Genomic DNA, 18,484 nt, shown 5'->3' with positions numbered 1-18,484 from the left:
TTTTGCTAAATTTAATTGTATAAAAATTCTTCATTAACAAAAACCATATACCAGGCTTTGAACTTCTCACCCCGTTTCAGACATTAATTGCTCTGGAACATCTAAATTAAATTGCAGAATTTCCTCCTTACCATGTATCCTGCCAAAACTTGGAGAAAATCCATCCAGAAGTTGCTGGACATCAGAGAACTGAAGTCTGACATGATCGAACTGTAAACCACAGCAGGGAGAATTAGGATTACAATTTCATTTCTGCTTGCGAACACAGTTGGCATGTGGACGTAGGTCGTTTAGTCCACATGCCAAGAAGTTTGTCACTTTTTTATAATGACAAACCTCTATTGCTACACTTAAAGCTGAACAGTCAGTCCCCACTGTGAAACATAGTGGTGGCACCATCATGCAGTGGGGATGTTTGTCTTCAGCAGTGGTTCCCAAACTTTTTCTCTTGGGCCCCCCCCTATGGGTTACATAAAGCTGTCTGGTTGAACGACGTTTGTTGGGGGGGATTGGGGGGGGGGGAGGACTCTTAGAGACTCCCTGTCTCTAAGAATGAGGGGGAGAGGAAATCGACTTTTTTTGGGGAACAAAATGAATGTACGTAGCTGGACATAGACAACATCGATAGCCTACAAGCTACTTGTTAAGGTTAAGGTGATGTATTGATATTAGGTAGTCATCTTTTAGCTAACATTACCTTCATCCAACAGCTTTACTCAACTCAGTCGGTTAGTTTGAGGGAAAAACTGTGAAAAGTTCTTTGCGTTTTGCTGGTTTGCTGCCATGATTCTAACACACCTGTGTGTAGCTCTGCACAGCAGCAGGTCTCCTTCACTGCCACACAGGTGTAAACCCAGCACAAGCGTCTTAGTGCTGATGTTGCATTTAAAGGCAACTCGGAAAAACAGGTTACCACATGTTAACGGATTAAACAGTTTTAACTGCTGATAAAAGTGACAGAGGACACAGATATGGGAAGTGTGGAAGTTCCTACTGTATCAAATTGACATAGGAATAACAGACGGCTTCCCTCGTCTCCCATGCAATGGCACGGCGCCCCCTTTGGGGGCGCACCCCACAGTTTGGGAACCTCTGGTCTTCAGCATGGACAGGTCACTGGATTGCAACTGATGGAAGATGAATGGAGCTAAATATCAAACATTCCTGACCAAAAGAATATAGCAAGAACAATGCAATGGTTTTGATAAAAACATGTGAATGTGTTAAGAATGGAACAGTCAGTCCAAACTTAAGTCCTTATTTCTAACTTTCCAGCAATCTCTCAGTGAGCATGAATGTCTAAAATGGAAGCAAAACCTTCTTTCACCAGATAGAAACCTCATCAGAATTCGAACCCTGCTTAGAAATTAGTGGGAAAAACCTAAAATATGGAACACCCCGGTTGCAAAACTGTGCATACCCTTAAATGCATAAAATTGTAATAATTTTCAGCAGATTTTCTTCAGATTGAACAGAGGCTTTTACAAAAGTGGATAAATATATGAAAAGTTCCAAATTTCTGGTAGTTTTATCTGTAAACTATCAGCAGTTTGCTTGAAACCTGGAGGTGAAAGAGAATTTTATTATTTTAGCATCACAGTAAGTCTAAGGCAGGGGTGCCCAAACTTTTTGAGAGCAAGATCTACTTTTTTTCTCACCAGCCGCCTGAGATCTACCTCATGACACAAAGACATAAAAATTGCAAATTAAACTCTATTGACTTATTTTATTTTATACATCAGTTATAGCAGAAATAATAAAGTGACAGAAAACCTAATCCAGTTTCTTCCTCAGTGAGATTCTGACACTGGGAGCAACTTACTGGTTTCTCAGTCAGAAGCTAGTTGCAAGATGCCAGCAGGTGTCAGTCAGTCATGGTAGATCTGAAATTTGTTTTGATGACCTCAGTATGAGAAACTACAGACCGATAGGAGGAACCAAAGAGTCCAATAAAGGTAAAGGCAAATCTTCTGAAGTTGGGATAAAAATTAATTTAATTTCACATAATTATCGCGGTAGAATTTGGTACGTTCAGTTTGTCACCTGCAGAGATCGACTCAAAACCTTTCCGCGATCGACCGGTCGATCGCGATCGACGTATTGAGCACCCCTGGTCTAAGGGTTCCTTAAAGCCAACAAAACAATAGAGTACTAAATCAGACAGGAAACCTGCAGATATGACTCAACATGGCTGTGGACAAGTGGTGTCCTCCCAATCTGATTGCAAATATAATCAAGATGCGGATAGACTTGACCAAAGACGATTTTTTTGCTGAAATTCAAATGAAAGATGGTTGAACAAGGTATAAGTTTAAGAATGTGCACACTACGGGTACGGCTATTTTTCATACTTTACTCTCTTGTATATCTATGTGGAATTATGTTGCGTTGAAGTTGGAAAAAGGTTAACGAGTCATCACTGTTTCCCAATTTTGTGCGACAGTTTTGGTTTTGGTTATTTAGTAATCTGTTTGAGTTATGTTTTGTGTAATACGGTCAGTCATTTGCAGGCTGAAAATAAATCCTGTTGCACCACTTAAGAAAATTCAATCAATTTCGATTTTGGGGCAAAAATAAATCAACCTGTTAATTTCTTAACGACGTATCAGTTTTTTTATAGCACAAGACGATAAAAGTACAGCAGGGTTTTTACAAGTTCTCAAATATGTGTTAAGCAATGAAAATGTCTTAAATTGTACTCTGTTAGCTTCCCATTTTGTTCTCTTCCTCGCCATCGCTCTCCTCCAAGAGCCGTGATTGGAGAGCTAGCTGCTGAGACACAGCGGTAATCATGGCAGCACCTTTCCCACTGCAGTCCTCAGAGACAAGAAACTTGATGTCGCAATTGGGGGCAAGAAGGCGCAATACTTTCTGGAGCTTGTCACTGTAACAGATATTTTGAGAGTCAACATAGCTGCATCTTTTAGAGACGCCCATCTTTTAGAGAGCAATAAAAGGAAAGTCACTTATGAAATAAACCACTTTTTTCTGAACATAACATTTTGTAAATGCAGAAAGTCACTATGTTGAGACACATTTTAGGTAGATCTGCAAAGGAGGTGGACTTATATCTCGCTCAGGAATTTATCAGTTTAACATCTGATCCACCAGTTACAGTTTAAGCCAAGTTTACACACACTAAAGTTATGTCTTTTTAATCAAATCGCTGACATGGGCTGCACAGCGGTGCAGTTGGTAGCACTGTTGCCTTGCCGCAAGAACATCCTGTGTTTGATTCCAGGCCTGGGGTCTTTCTGCATGGACTTTATGGTTCTCTCCAAGTACTCCGGCGTCCTCCCGCAGTCCAAAAACATGCCTGTTAGGTTGATTGGTCTCTCTAAATGTCTTTAGGTGCAAGTATTGTTATTTGCCCTGTGTGTCTCTGTGTTGCCCTGGGGTGGACTGGAGACCTGTTCCGGATGACCCTGCCTCTCTCCCATCGACCACTGGAGATAGGCACCAGCACCCCTTGTGAACACACGAGGGCTAAGCGTGTATGAAAATGGATCGATGGATGAAGTCTGAGATATTGTTTCTCTCATATTGTGGAACTTAGCAAATAGAAATGATTTTGGTAATTATAACTGACCCAAAATGAGAGGTTTGATCTGATTTAACATCAGACTGTAAGAAAAAAAAAGATGTATTTTCATTGAACGTTTGTAAGCATCTGGTTTCACTTGTTAAGAATTCTTCACTATCTGATCAAACCAGGGAAGTATCAAAAAATGGCAAAATATTAACTTGAAAAGTGGGTATGTTTGACATATATGTCAACACTGGGTCGGATCAGATGGTCACACACGCACATGCAACAATCCCTCAACTCGTGAAGCTGCCTTATCCCTACACAAGTCAGCTGACGTATGTTTGGGGAAAAAAAAACACTAATGAAGTTTTCTGTTAAAATTTTAACAATTTTCTAAAATATTAGAAAATTGCCATCACTTTTTTTATTTAGTGCACTGCAAGACATATTTACCTTAAGAATCAGTGTTTGTGGAAAAACTTCAGGATTTCAGAATTGTCTGACACAAACTTTAAAATAGAACATTTGACCAACCTTCTCCTCCAACTACAAAATGTACCGACTTAAAAAAAATAATGCTTAAAAACACAAAACCTTTGTTTGTTGACAATTGGCACAAGATTTTTTTTTCAGAGATCGTTGATGAATAAGAGATCGTCACTGATTGGCTGGTATTATCACAAGCATTTTGATTGGTCTAAGCACTGGAAGCATTAGTTATTTAGGTATTTATGACATTAAATAAGCAAAGTGTCTTAATATTTCAGAGTATTTTATGGTGTTTTCTGATGTTACATGATAATTGCTAATAAATTTATGAAATATAAAAATAATTTTCTGTTTCTGATTAATTTGATCAGTTTGATATTTTTTCTGAGCAGAAACATAGCATTGCTCAAAAGAAGGAAACTCTGTCACTGCTAACACCTATTAGTCAGTTGGAAAACAGGAAATCAAATAAATGAAGGGCTACTCGTTTGAAACATAATTTGACTTTTAATTACATAATTTATTGATTAATGAATTCCTATTTTTGGAACAGCTCCATGAGCAACACATCCATACACATCTTTGGGGCCACCTTGTTGGTGACTTCTGTTCTATGATATGCCAAATAACCAGGTAGGAAATTTAAAAAAACTGAAGTTGAAAGACTTTCAAAAGGCCAGGAGAGCTGTTGATCATCACTTTGAGAGGTTAAGATAGATCAAGCATTTCGTCTTGCGTCTTACTTGGGATGTTTTTTGTAGACGGTCCCATCCACTCCCACTGTCGTCTTCAGATGAGGCAGCCCTCGGTTGGCAAGAATACGGTTGCCGATGGTTGCCAAGGCAGCAGCACTGAGACGAGCAGAACGTGAGGAGATGGTCTCAGACAAGTCGAACCACATGGGCGTCAACCAAATCCCACCTCAGACCCAATTCAGTCAGAATCTTTTTGGCATTTTCCAGACCACTGTCCGGCCTGAACTGACGATGCACAAAGAAAAAAAAACAAAGAAGTTAATAGTTAACTTGTCTGGTTAATAAGGACTCTGAATATATATTTTACTCACACTTACTCCTCAATTATAGAGATGAACTTTGTCTCAAAAGTTCCTGGAGTACGCAGGGCCTCAGACGCTTCCCTTTAAACAGCAGCTTCTTCTCAGTCAGCTTCATCAGCACCCGCCGAACAATTTCCCCCAAATACATCCCACTGATCATTTTCTCAAAGCTGCAGGACAACACATCATCAGGACAATGACAGATTACCCAGTTTTTGTGATCTGCTGCCCTCTGATGGTTAAGCATTTTATATTGAAACTTTATGTTTTACATCATTCTCAAACTATGGTATGAGTTGGGATGCCATTAGTGATACTCAGAAGTTTTACTGACTTTTTGGGATTAAAAGTCACTTCTGAGTATTAGTTGCATCAGTCAAAAAATGCATCATGAAGAGAGAAAAAAAAACATATTTAAGACACGCCTGAATATAAATCAGAGGAGCAGTCAAGCTACTAAAAAGTACCACTTGTGGTCTGAAAAATGCAGTACTTTATTTTAAGGATTTATACAAACAGTTGTGATACTGGATGACTGAACCACGAACGAGTAGTAGTGTTCCATTTAGCAAAGTTGAAATTTGTATGTGGAAATTATTTTGAATTCAACTTAATTGTCCTTCAGTTATGTTGAATTCAACTTAACTTCAGTTCCAAGCTGGATGCTTTGTTTTGTTATTGGTAATTTTAGATTAGCTTTGCTACTTAAAACTTGACAATTCTGATTTCTGTGCAAGATAAATGACCAACAATGCCCATTAATCAGTGTGCTATACCAACAGAAAATAATGTTAATTTGTTTGTTTTTTCATTTTAAAATTTGTTTTCATGATGTATAAGTCAGCTACTCTTATTTTCAAGAATTGTAGTACATGCAATTAGAGGGTCTATTTCATCCATCCATCCATCCGTTTTCTTCCGCTTATCCGGGGTCGGGTCGCGAGGGCAGCAGCTTCAGAAGAGAGGCCCAGACTTCCCTCTCCCCAGCTACTTCTTCCAGCTCCTCCGGAGGAATACCAAGGCGTTCCCAGGCCAGCCAAGAGACATAGTCCTGCCAGCGTGTCCTGGGTCTTCCCCAAGGCCTCCTCTCGGTGGGACGTGCCCGGAACACCTCACCAGGGAGGCGTCCAGGAGGCTTCCTGACCAAATGCCCGAGCCACCTCAACGGGCTCCTCTCGACGTGGAGGAGCAGCGGCTCTACTCTGAGTCCCTCCCGGATGACCGAGCTTCTCACCCTATCTCTAAGGGAGAGCCCAGCCATCCTGCGGAGGATACCCATTTCGGCCGCTTGTATCCGTGATCTTGTTCTTTCAGTCATGACCCAAAGCTCTTGACCATAGATGAGGGTGGGAACGTAGATTGACTGGTAAATCGAGAGCTTCGCTTTTTGGCTCAGCTCTCTCTTCACCACGACGGACCGGTACAATACACGCTTCACGGCAGACGCTGCACCAATCCGCCTGTCGATCTCCCGCTCCCTTATTCCCTCATTCATGAACAAGATCCCCAGATACTTAAACTCCTCCACTTGAGGCAGGACAACCCCCCTGACCCGGAGAAGGCACTCTACCCTTTTCCGGCTCAAGACCATGGCCTCGGATTTGGAGGCACTGAGCCTCATCCTGGCCGCTTCACTCTCGACTGCGAACCGCTCCAGTGAGAGCTGCAGATCACGTTCCAATGAAGCCAATAGGACCACATCATCCGCAAAAAGCAGAGATGCGATCCTCAGGCCACCAAAACGGATCCCCTCAACACCTCGGCTGCGCCTAGAAATTCTGTCCATAAAAGTAATAAACAGAATCGGTGACAAAGGGCAGCCTTGGCAGAGTCCAACTCTCACCGGAAATGAGCCCGACTTACTGCCGGCAATGCGGACCAGACTCTGACACCGGTCATACAGGGACCTGACAGCCCGTATCAAAGGGCCCGGTACCCCATACTCCCGGAGTATCCCCCACATAGCCTCCCGAGGGACATGGTCGAACGCCTTCTCCAAGTCCACAAAACACATGTAGACTGGTCGGKCGAACTCCCATGCACCCTCCAGGACCCTGCTGAGGGTGTAGAGCTGGTCCAGTGTTCCATGACCAGGATGAAAACCACACTGCTCTTCCTGAATCCGAGGTTCGTCTATCCGACGGACCCTCCTCTCCAGGACCCCTGAATAGACCTTACCAGGAAGGCTTAAGAGTGTGATCCCCCTGTAATTGGAGCACACCCTCCGGTCCCCCTTTTTAAACAGGGGGACCACCACCCCAGTCTGCCAATCCAGGGGAACTGCCCCTGATGTCCATGCGATATTGCAGAGTCATGTAAGCCAACACAACCCTGCAACATCCAGAGCCTTAAGAAACTCCGGGCGGATCTCATCCACCCCCGGGGCCCTGCCACCGAGGGGCTTTTTGACCACCTCGGCGACCTCGTCCCCAGAGATTGGAGAGCCCAACCCAGAGTCCCYAGGCTCAGCTTCCTCAACAGAAGGCATGTTGGTGGGATTGAGGAGGTCTTCGAAGTATTCCGCCCACCAGCCCACAATGTCCCGAGTTGAGGTCAGCAGCACACCATCTCCACTATAAACAGTGTTGGTGCTGCACTGCTTCACTTCTGAGACGCCGGATGGTGGACCAGAATCGCCTCGAAGCCGTACGGAAGTCTGTCTCCATGACCTCTCCAAACTCCTCCCACGCCCGAGTTTTTGCCTCAGCGTCAACCCGAGCCGCATGCCATTTTGCCTGACAGTACCCATCAGCTGCTTCTGGAGTCCCACAGGCCAAAAAGGCCCGGTAGGACTCCTTCTTCAGCTTGACAGCATCCCTCAYCGAAGGTGTCCACCAACGGGTTCGAGGGTTGCCGCCGCGACAGGCACCAACAACCTTGCGGCCACAGCTCCGATAGGCCGCCTTGGCAATGGAGGTACGGAACATGGTCCACTCAGACTCAATGTCCCCCACATCCCCCGGGATGTGCTCGAAGTTTTGCCGGAGATGAGAGTTGAAGCTCCGTCTCACAGGGGACTCCGCCAGACATTCCCAGCAGACCCTCACTACACGTTTGGGCCTGCCAGGTCTGACCGGCTTCCTCCCCCACCACCGGAGCCAATTCACCACCAGGTAGTGGTCAGTGGACAGCTCCGCACCTCTCTTCACCCAAGTGTCCAAGACATATGGCCACAAATCCGATGAGACGATGACAAAGTCAATCATGGAACTGCGGCCTAGGGCATCCTGGTGCCAAGTGCACATATGGACGCCCTTATGCCTGAACATGGTGTTCGTGATGGACAATCCGTGACGAGCACAGAAGTCCAACAACGGAACACCACTCGAGTTCAGATCGGGGGGGGCCGTTCCTCCCAACCACGCCTCTCCAGGTCTCACCGTCATTGCCCACGTGAGCGTTGAAGTCCCTCAGTAGAACAAGGGAGTCCTCAGGAAGGGCACTCTCCAGTACCCCCTCYAAGGACTCCAAGAAGGGTGGGTAATCTGAACTGCCATTCGGCCCATAAGCACAAACAACAGTCAGAACCCGTCCCCCCACCTGTAGGTGGAGGGAGGCTACCCTCTTGTTCACTGGGGTGAACCCCAACGTACAGGCGCCCAGATGGGGGGCAACAAGTATGCCCACTCCAGCCCGGCGCCTCTCACCGTGGGCAACTCCAGAGTGGAAGTACGTCCAGCCCCTCTCAAGGAGACTGGTTCCAGAACCAGAGCCATGTGTCGAGGTGAGGCCGACTATTTCTAGCCGGAACCTCTCAGCCTTGCACACTAGCTCCGGCTCCTTCCCCACCAGAAAGGTGACGTTCCACGTCCCAAGAGCCAGCTTCTGCAGCCGAGGATCAGACCACCAGGGTCCCCTCCCTCGGCTGCCGCCCCTAGCACAATGCACCCGACCCCTTTGGCCCCTCCGATAGGTGGTGAGCCCATTGGAAGGGGGACCCACGTCTCCTCTTCAGGCTGAGCCCGGCCGGGCTCTGTGGGTAAAAGCCCGGCCACCAGGCGCTCGCCATCGTGCCCCATCTCCAGGCCTGGCTCCAGAGTGGGGCCCCGGTGACCCGCGTCCGGGCGAGGGAACGCCAGATCCAAAGTTTGTGTCCATCATAAGGGGTCTTCGGGCTGTGCTTTGTCTGGTTCCTCACCTAGGACCTGTCTGCCTTGGGTGACACTACCAGGGGCATAAAGCCCCAGACAGCATAGCTCCTAGGATCATTGGGACACTCAAACCCCTCCACCACGATAAGGTGGCAGCCCAAGGAGAGGGGGTCTATTTCACAATACCTTAAACTTTTAATTTTTTAACCACCAGATTTTAATGTACTTGTATTTAAAAGTATTTATCTTCTCCTTTGTTTGCCATCTCCTGCATGGCCCATGCAAGGAATCTTGGGATAGTTTGATCAGTCTAGTTGTTGATAGGACCAAGTCTCTCTGTTGTTGATAATGAACAACAAAAAATAATACCATTTCTGTGCATCTTTAGAATCTCCTCCCAGCTACTAAACATGCTACCTTGGTGTTCCATGACAAATCCGTCGGGACATTTTTGAGAAGAACAATAAAAAAAAAATCTTGTTTTACTACTCAAACCTCAGTGTTCCATAAGCGTTCCACATGTTTACAGCTATTTTGTAGGAAGGTGAAGAAGATAAAGACTGTCACTAGGGTAAAAAAAAAAAAAAAAAAAAAGCTTATACTTTGAATTGCCTTGTTGCTGAAAATGTGCTATATAAATAAAATTACCTTACCTTTTGACTGAAATATAATAGCTAAAACCTACGTGTGGACTCCGGGGTTGATTGAAGTCCTGTCCACCACCTTGTCAAACTTCGTCAAGATGTCTTCAAGGGAGCCGTCATCTCCGAAGCCGTCCCACTCTGTGTTGATGCACATCCTTCCGTCCTTTCCCTCCACACGCTTCACATTCTTCATCTCCTCCATCTAGCAGGCGTTGGTTCCCGTTCCTGTTGAGGAAGAGAAGTCATGCACAGGACACAGCACCTAAAGTTAATAAATTCATTTAGGTTCGTTTAATTTTTGCCTGTAGTAATTTCATAATTTGTGATCAATATATGTCATTTTTAAGTTTTTTGAAAAGATGTATCTGCAACTCTATATACAGATACATGGCCTCTTCAGTTCATTGATAAAACTGAAGAGGCCAGTTTTAGATTACTGGTTTAATCTAAAGTTTTTTTTAGATTAGACCAGTAAATTCCCTTAATCTGTTGAGAATTGTTAATTTTTTTGTTCTCCCTAGGTTAAGAGTTTACAATACCAATAGGTTAGTAGTAATTAACATTTACTTAGTTACATTTACTTGAGTAACTTTTGAAGTGAAGTGATTTGAAAATGTTGGCTATACAAAGTAGAACCACAAAGAAGTTGAAGACAAACACAAGCCACAGATTTTCAGTTATAAAAAATTAAAAACCGTGAAAAGTTCCCCCTCCATTTCACAATTATGCACTTCTTTGTTTTTATTGACCACATTTTTTCCCCATTTATTGTAATTTCATATTTTTACTATTATTATAGTTTTTCTAATTTAATGTTTATTTTCTTTTGGTTTCAGTTTTATTTTCTTCACTGATTATTTGAGGACAGATGATTTCCCTACCAATGTTCATCCCAATCTCGCAGGTCTGATCCCGATATCCGCAACTCATCATCGTACCCACTGTGTCGTTCACCATGGCAACTGAACTGATGTCATAGTCCTGTATAGAAAATGACATACATTTTGTTAGACTGGGATCTGTCTCATGAGGAAAAGTTTTGAAATCGCATGAAGAAGAGGACAAAAGCAGCAAAATTATTTTGAAGAAAGTCAGAATATTTAGAGACTAGTAAGCATTATGCTCTGACCCCTCTCCTATGGATGGCTTCTTTCAGTAGTTTCACCACATCTTCTCCTTCCACCCGGAGCAGTTGAAGCCTTTAGTCCAATGGATCAGGATGCTCTGCTCACATAAACACAAAATACACATTATTAGTGGAACCAGTCTTCAACTCTGAAAAGTGATGAACCAACAAGTTTTAGGAGTCTGAGATTACAGACCATGTCAATTTCTTTCTGTTCACAGGGAAGAGAAAGTGAAACCTAGTGGAAGAGTCTGTCCTTTCAGGTTCTGAGAGTCGAGGAACTCACTAAGACAGGCTGCGATGTGATCAAACAGCTGGAAGGACATAAGCACACACAAACATTTTGTTTAAAGCCAATTCATACCCACAAAACAGAAATGTGTTCGTTCTTCCAGTGCTGCGAGAAAAAAATGACATTCTGTTCTTATAGCTACTTATGGTGTTCCACAGGGTTCCAGACTAGTTCCTGTTTTATTTTCCTTTCACATTAGATGATAGGAAACTTAATTTTATATTGCTTTACTGATAACACCCAGTTTTATTTGTCCATAAAACCCAATGTTTCTGACTGCTGCCTGACTCACAGGATTGTCACAAGAGAGACATTACCTTACATCACCATTACCTTACATCCCCTGTAAAGTTCATATTTCAGTACGAATTGTTTCTCACGACATGCAAAAAACTCAACGATCGAGCTCTTCCTCACATCATGTCTGTCAAGATGCACACTTGTTTCTGATCACTAGTTTTTCATTACCTCTTCTCTTTGCAGTTTTGGTATGGCTGTAGTTGAATTTTGAGTCCCAAATTAACCATATTGCCATTGCAATTTCTTTTAGTTTGCTTATAAGTTTTGGTTTTGCTTTACTCCACATTTTACCTTTTAGTTGCATTCAAAAAGTCAGATATTAATAAAGATGGATATTTGAATTACCTGTTCTCCGGTTCCCAACATGATTTCTTGAGGGATGGCACAGATCTGACTGTCCATCTTCAGCATTTTCTGCTCCTCCTCCATCACTCTGACGTGAAGCACCCGAAAATGTGTTCCACCCAAATCTAGTGCCAAGAAGTCTCCTTTCTCTGCATGCAGAAAACAAAGTACAGGTGGCTTTAAACCAGTGTTTCTCAACACTGGCGCTGAGGACCAGGGGGTCCTCAGCGCCCCCCTACTCTGCATGTTTTAGATGTGCCTCTATTCCAGAACAGCTGATTCAAATGATTGCATGACGTCAAGTACTGCAGAAGCCTGTTAATCACCCAGAGATACAATTCAGGTGAGTGGCAGAAGGGAAATACCGAAAACATGCAAGACATGGGGGCGATGAGGACCAGGGTTGAGAAATATTGCTTTAAACTACACCATACTCCCTATGTAGATTCAAATGTTATGGAATTTGATTCCAGGGTTTTCCAGGTCTAGATAACTGTGGAAAAAGAAAATAAAAGCAAGGAAAGATATCTGCATTGCAGGTTTTGTTCCCGTGTTGATTGTTAAAATTTTATGCCCTTCTTCCTCTTGTCCTCTCCTCTTTCGTTTTCAATGTTTTTCCGTATTCTTAGTGCTCTGACTTCCATTCATTGTTGTATTTTTTTTCTTTGGTCCTTCATTCCTTTTGTTCTATCTTCATCCTGTCATCCTTCCTTTCTTGTGTCCTACTTCCCTATGTTGTTTTCTGTTGTCTTGCCTCCAGCCTTTCCTAGTGTCCTTCCATCTATCTTTCCTTCCTAGTGTGCTAACTCCCCATTTTCTTTACATCCTTTTTTCCTATGTTCCACATTCCTTGTGCTCCTTCCTCTTTTCATCATTCCATCCTTCTTTTCTTCCTAGTGTCCTAACTTCCAAATTTCCCTTCCTTCTTTTTTTCCTTCAGTGTCTCCTTCCTTTGTTTTTGTTATTTTGTCTTTCCTTTCTAGTGTTTTTCTTTCTTTTCTAGTATCCCAACTCCCCATTTTCCTCAATCCTTCAGCAAACATTGTGTCTTTCTTTCTTTTATTATTTCCTTGTATTTTTCTGTTTTTTCTTCCTTGTATACTATATACCCATTTTTTCTTTCTTTCCTTCCTTCCTTGTACCCTATCTACCATCTTTCCTCTTTCCTTCCTGTTTTCCTTCCTCCTTTCCTTTCTTCCTTCCTTTGCCGACACTTTACATGTAAAGTCGATCCGCTGTGAGGATATTTACCATAAAGTCACAGCGAATGTTCGTATCTTAAATACAGTAATAGCAATAAACAGTAATATACAGTAATAAATTGAGAAATCAATTGGCTCTGACTGAAAGTAAAACTCGTACCAGTCCCGTCTGGTGTTGACCTTACGAAGGTGGGCAGCATCTTGACAGCCGCTCTGTGATGTGCGTGTTTCCCCAGACCTCAGATCATGTCTTTCCGGAGTCGAACAGAAACTTCATTCAGCTTCTCCAAGTAAAGAAGGAAAGGCTCCAAATACTTCATTACCTGCACAGAGATACAAACAAACTATTAGACGCTGTTTCACACACTTTACATGTATAACTTCACAAGCAGTGAGGAAATATAAATGTGAATATAGCGCAAGCGCAACAATAAGTTGGTGTCAGATCAAGTGTTCATTTCTCCACCAGATGGCAGCAAAGCACTGCTTTAAAGATTAGCTCAGCATGGTGAGTTGGCGATAATTTGTTCATGTTTAGGCTGCAATGAACTAGTTACGGAAGAGGATTAGGGCCACTGGGAGAAAAAAAGTAAATAAAACTTCTGACTTTAATCTCAGAATTCTGAGAAAAAAGTCAGAATTTTTTCTCAGAATTCTGACTTTGAAAGTAATTCAGACTTTTTTCTCAGAATTCTGAGATTAAAGTCAAAATTTTTTTTCTTTTTTCTAGTGGCCTTAATCCTCTTCCATAACTCGCACACCAAAAAAGAGGGACAAACACAAATGTTCTTTAACATTTTAACATTTCAAATAAAGAAGGGTTCAGACAGTGAATTGTCTCAGGAGGGAGTCTTAAATTGATACACTTTAAGAAAATCCAGACCAATTGCCTTCAGATTTGTCATTCGCATTTTAGTTTCAGCTCTTCTGTGAAGGCCTCATATGTTTGATAAAGAACATAAGAGAACAAACAGCATCACCAAATACAGCATTATTCAGAGATGCAGCCATGATGCTCTTGGTAACTGAGAAGAAGGCTGTTTCCCCTGCAAATAATGATGGGACACAGTAAACATCTGAAAGACAGTGCTCTGATCGGATGATAGCAAATATGAACTTTTTGGCTGTTGTGTGGAAAACTAATAACTTGAACACACCTTCCCCACAGTGACACATGGTGGTTGTAGTATTATGATATGGGAAGCTAATCACAGTTTCTGAGAAGATGAAGGACAGGTCTGCAAGAAAACCTGCCAGAGGCTGAAATGAACTTGGAGAGCGTTAGGGTTAAAATTGAATCTGGACAGTAACCTCAAACACCCATCCAGAGCATCCAATGCTTGGTTTCAATCTAGCTACTAGATTCTAGCACATTCATGTTAGAATGTTTTGCTCTAAATCTCAAATCCAAATCTAGACCAAAAATCAAATTGATCATATATATATATATCATAGCGTAGTCCCCACCAACTTTGACCTGACGGGGACAGTCCCCACCAATATTTCCTGCTCCTTTCTTTTTCTTAATGTGCCTGCATCCATGTGCGGGCAGTTACTCGGCAGCAGCTGCACGCTGTATTCAAAACATTAACAGTTAGTTAATGAGTTTTAAAATTCCTTTGTTAAACGTAAATGGCAAGTCTGCTCAGTGATCTAGTGGACTGGACATCACGTGACTTACTGCGCTGTTGCTTTGCATTAAGTCACGGTTATCTACTGCGGTAAAGCTAGCCGGCCCTTCGAACAGCCGGCCCGCACAAGATTTACAAGATATTCACGTGCGCGACAGCTCAGTATGGTACACCCATTTACGTGCTGCTTTCACAATAAAAGCGCACATCCGGTCCATTTTTGATATACTGCAAATAGATTTCCAGCCGCTGCAGTTGCAAAAATAAATAACGTATCATAAATAATTGGGGACATTATGAAAAACTATCTGTTTCCATTCTCTTACTTCTGGGTGGAAGAGGGACACCTTTTAAAAAAAACCAGCAAATGTCAACCCGATCTGATGTTTAATTCCAAAATAAAACCCTATTAAAAAGCACGCTTTTACTCCCCCCCCGCCCCCCTAAGTTGCCGTGCTTATTGCTTGAAACCTCTGTTTCCAGTGACTTCTCTCACTTCTACTTCTGGGTGACAGAGGGACACCTCTGGAAAGCCACCAGAAAATGTCAACCAGATCTGATATATAATTTCAAAATAAAAGCCTATTTAATAAAAGCACGTTTTTATTTTTCCCCCCTAAGTTGCTGTGCTTACTGCTGAAAAACTCTCTGTTTCCAGTGACTTCTCTCACTTCTGGGTGACAGAGGGACACCTCTAGAACACAACCGGAAAATATCAACCAGATCTGATGTATGATTCCAAAATAAAAGCATTTTTAAAATAAGACATTTTTATTTTTTTCCCCTAAGTTGCCATGCCCATTTCTGAAAAACTCTGTTTCCAGTGACTTCTCTCACTTCTGTTTGACAGAGGGACACCTCTAGAACACAACCAGCAAATGTCAACCTTATCTGATGTATAATTCCAAAATAAAATAATTTTAAAGTAAGATGTTTTTACTTTTGTCCCCTAAGTTGCCATGTCCATTGTTGAAAAACTCGTTGTTTCCAGTGACTTCTCTTACTTCTGGGTAACAGAGGGAGACCTCTAGAAGACAACCAGAAAATACCCAGATAGCACACAATGTTAAATCAACTTTGAAAAATAGTTAGAATTGTTGATTTTTGGTTGAAGTCGATAAATGATGGTGGATCAACCATCAAACAACCATCCAATCAAACCGTTGAAACTGTGTCATTGAATCAATGTTTTGTGGTTGAAATCTGATGACTGAAATGCCGAAGTCTGATTAATGGTTGATTTTTGGTTGAAGTCGACAAATGACGGTGGATCAACCATCAAACAACCATCCAATCAAACCGTTGAAACTGTGTCATTGAATCAATGTTTTGTGGTTGAAATCTGATGACTGAAATGCCGAGGTCTGATTAATGGTTGATTTTTGGTTGAAGTTGACAAATGATGGTGGATCACCTATAAAACACACTCTAAAAAGAAAATAGTGGAACCAACTTAATTGAATTGCTTCAACAAGCAATCCAATTAAGTTCATCCAACTGAATTTATGAAATTTATCCAATTTAATTTATTAGGTTTAACCAATTCAATATATTATAATCATCCAACTCAATTTTATTTATTTTTAACAAATTTATTAAGTATGTTTAAGATAACAGATTTAAGTCAGTCTTACGCAAATCATTTAGTTTACTTCAAAAATGGTAAATAAACTTACATAGCACTTTTCCAGTCATTTTGACCACTGAAAGCGCTTTACACTAGAGTCACATTCACTTAATGCACAGATCAGTTTGGGTTAAACGCCCAGGGGTCACATTGACATGTGGCAGGAGGAAGCTGGAATTAAACCGTCAACCTTCCGACCACAAGACATCTGCTCTACCCACAGAGCCACGGTGGCTTACCAGGGAATCTGTCCCTGGTTAGCTCGAGTCATTGTGTCAGACGAGGGATACAAACGTGGTATCGAACTTAATTATTTAAAGTATAGTCAAGGTGAATCCAGTGTGTTTCAGCACTGGTCCTCCAAGCCCTGTAAGTTTTAGGCATTTCCCTAATTCGGCACACATGATTTTAATTGATGTCTGATTAACGGGGTTTTGCTGAAATGAAAACATGCAGGTCAGTTTGCCTTGAGGACTAGGTTTGGGGAAGAACTCGTGATCTAAATGTTCAATCAATGTAAGCTGTTTTTCACACCCCTCTACACACACCCGTCTCCCCCCACCACCCACCCCTCACCTAGGCCCATCTACCCCTCAACCTCCTCCCCCTTTCCACTCTCCTCCCATCCTCCTTGGGCTCCGGGTGAAACTATTTTAATTTTAGGTGAGGGTTTTAAATTTTCAAATTTTATTTTGTTAAAGATTTTTTTGGCTCTAGTGGCCATTATTTGATAGTTAATTGACAAGAAAGGGGGTAATGAGAAAGGGGGGAAGACATGCAGCAAGGGTTGCCAAGGCTGGGAATCGAACCTGCGACGGCTGCATCAGGGACTGGGGCAGGGGTGGGCAACTCCAGGCCTGGAGGGCCGGTCTCCTGCAACTTTTAGATGTGTCTCTACTTCAACACAACTGAGTCAAATAACAAGGTCGTTAGCAAGACTCAGGAGAATCTGCCTGAACAGAGGAGGTGATTCAGCTATTGGATCCAGGTGTGTTCTACCAGGGAGACATCTAAGAGTTGCAGGACACCGGCCCTCAAGGACCAGGATTGCCCACCCCTTGACTAAGGCCTCCATGTGTGCAATCTGTGCAGTTTGTGGCACCCCTCACCATCTTCTCATCTTCCCCTACTCCCTCCCAAAACTCCCCACACCCACTTGCTCCTCCCAGCCTTCCCCTCTTTAACCCCTCTCAGGACTGCAGTAAAACTGTCAAGAAGTGGCTTCATTACACGCCAGAATGAGAGGAAGACATTGCAAGGAATCAAAGTGATTCCAACCAGAGTGAAACTGGGGTTACCACAACTTGTACTGTATCCCTGGTTCATACAGTACAAAGCTTAACCTCTTGGACTCTGTTCGTCTGTGGAATATAGATTCCACAGATGGGATATATATTCTGACAGTCAAAAAGGAGTCAAATATGTTTAAAGATCTGTCCCTCTTTCCTTAAATAAAATGTTATAGCAAACCTATGTTGTCATTTTTAAACTTTTGTAGACAGTTTACCCATGATCTGCCAGTTCTGTAGAAGATTCTGTAGGAACAGAGCCTCGGATGACGTCATGCTATATAGCCTCTGATTGATCATCCGATGTGTCACAGGTGACACTGTTGACATTATTGCTCGAACAACGCATGCGCAAAAGGAACATTCCAGTTTAAGACACAGCCAGATATACTGCTTCTCAGCATTTTGGACCTGTCCAAGATCTAAATAAACTGAAAATTAACTTTGGAGCGTAATAAACCCAAAAAAGTCAATTTATTACTTCTTTTGCTGATATAAAGCGATTTTGGCTTCAACTCTATTAAAACATAAGATTTAGACCTGATTCCAGTTTAAAACAGCCAGATGTCCTACTTTTCAGCATTTTGAAGCTGTTCAACATCTAACTAAATTGGAACTTAACAGTGGAGCTTCGTAAACTCAAGAAGTCCATTTATTACTTCTTTCGCTGAGATAAAGCGATTTTGGCTTCAACTCTATTGAAACATAAGAATTAGACCTGATTCCAGTTTAAAACAGCCAGATGTACTGCTTTTCAGCATTTTTGAAGCTGTTCAACATCTAACTAAATTGGAACTTAACTGTGGAGCTTTGTAAACTGAAGAAGTACATTTATTACTTCTTTCGCTGAGATAAAGCGATT

General features: G+C 42.4%; 1 pseudogene; it reads right to left on the bottom strand.

Moving 5' to 3' along the window:
* Nucleotides 1-4,889: 4,889 nt before the first annotated feature.
* LOC103476342 (hexokinase-2-like) lies at nt 4,890-14,781 on the bottom strand (annotated as a pseudogene).
* Between the last annotated feature and the right edge of the window lie 3,703 nt (nt 14,782-18,484).

This window comes from Poecilia reticulata, linkage group LG14 (genome assembly GCF_000633615.1).
Source record: "Poecilia reticulata strain Guanapo linkage group LG14, Guppy_female_1.0+MT, whole genome shotgun sequence".
In the NCBI taxonomy this organism is placed as follows: domain Eukaryota; kingdom Metazoa; phylum Chordata; class Actinopteri; order Cyprinodontiformes; family Poeciliidae; genus Poecilia; species Poecilia reticulata.
This window is presented reverse-complemented; position numbering and strand designations above follow the sequence as displayed.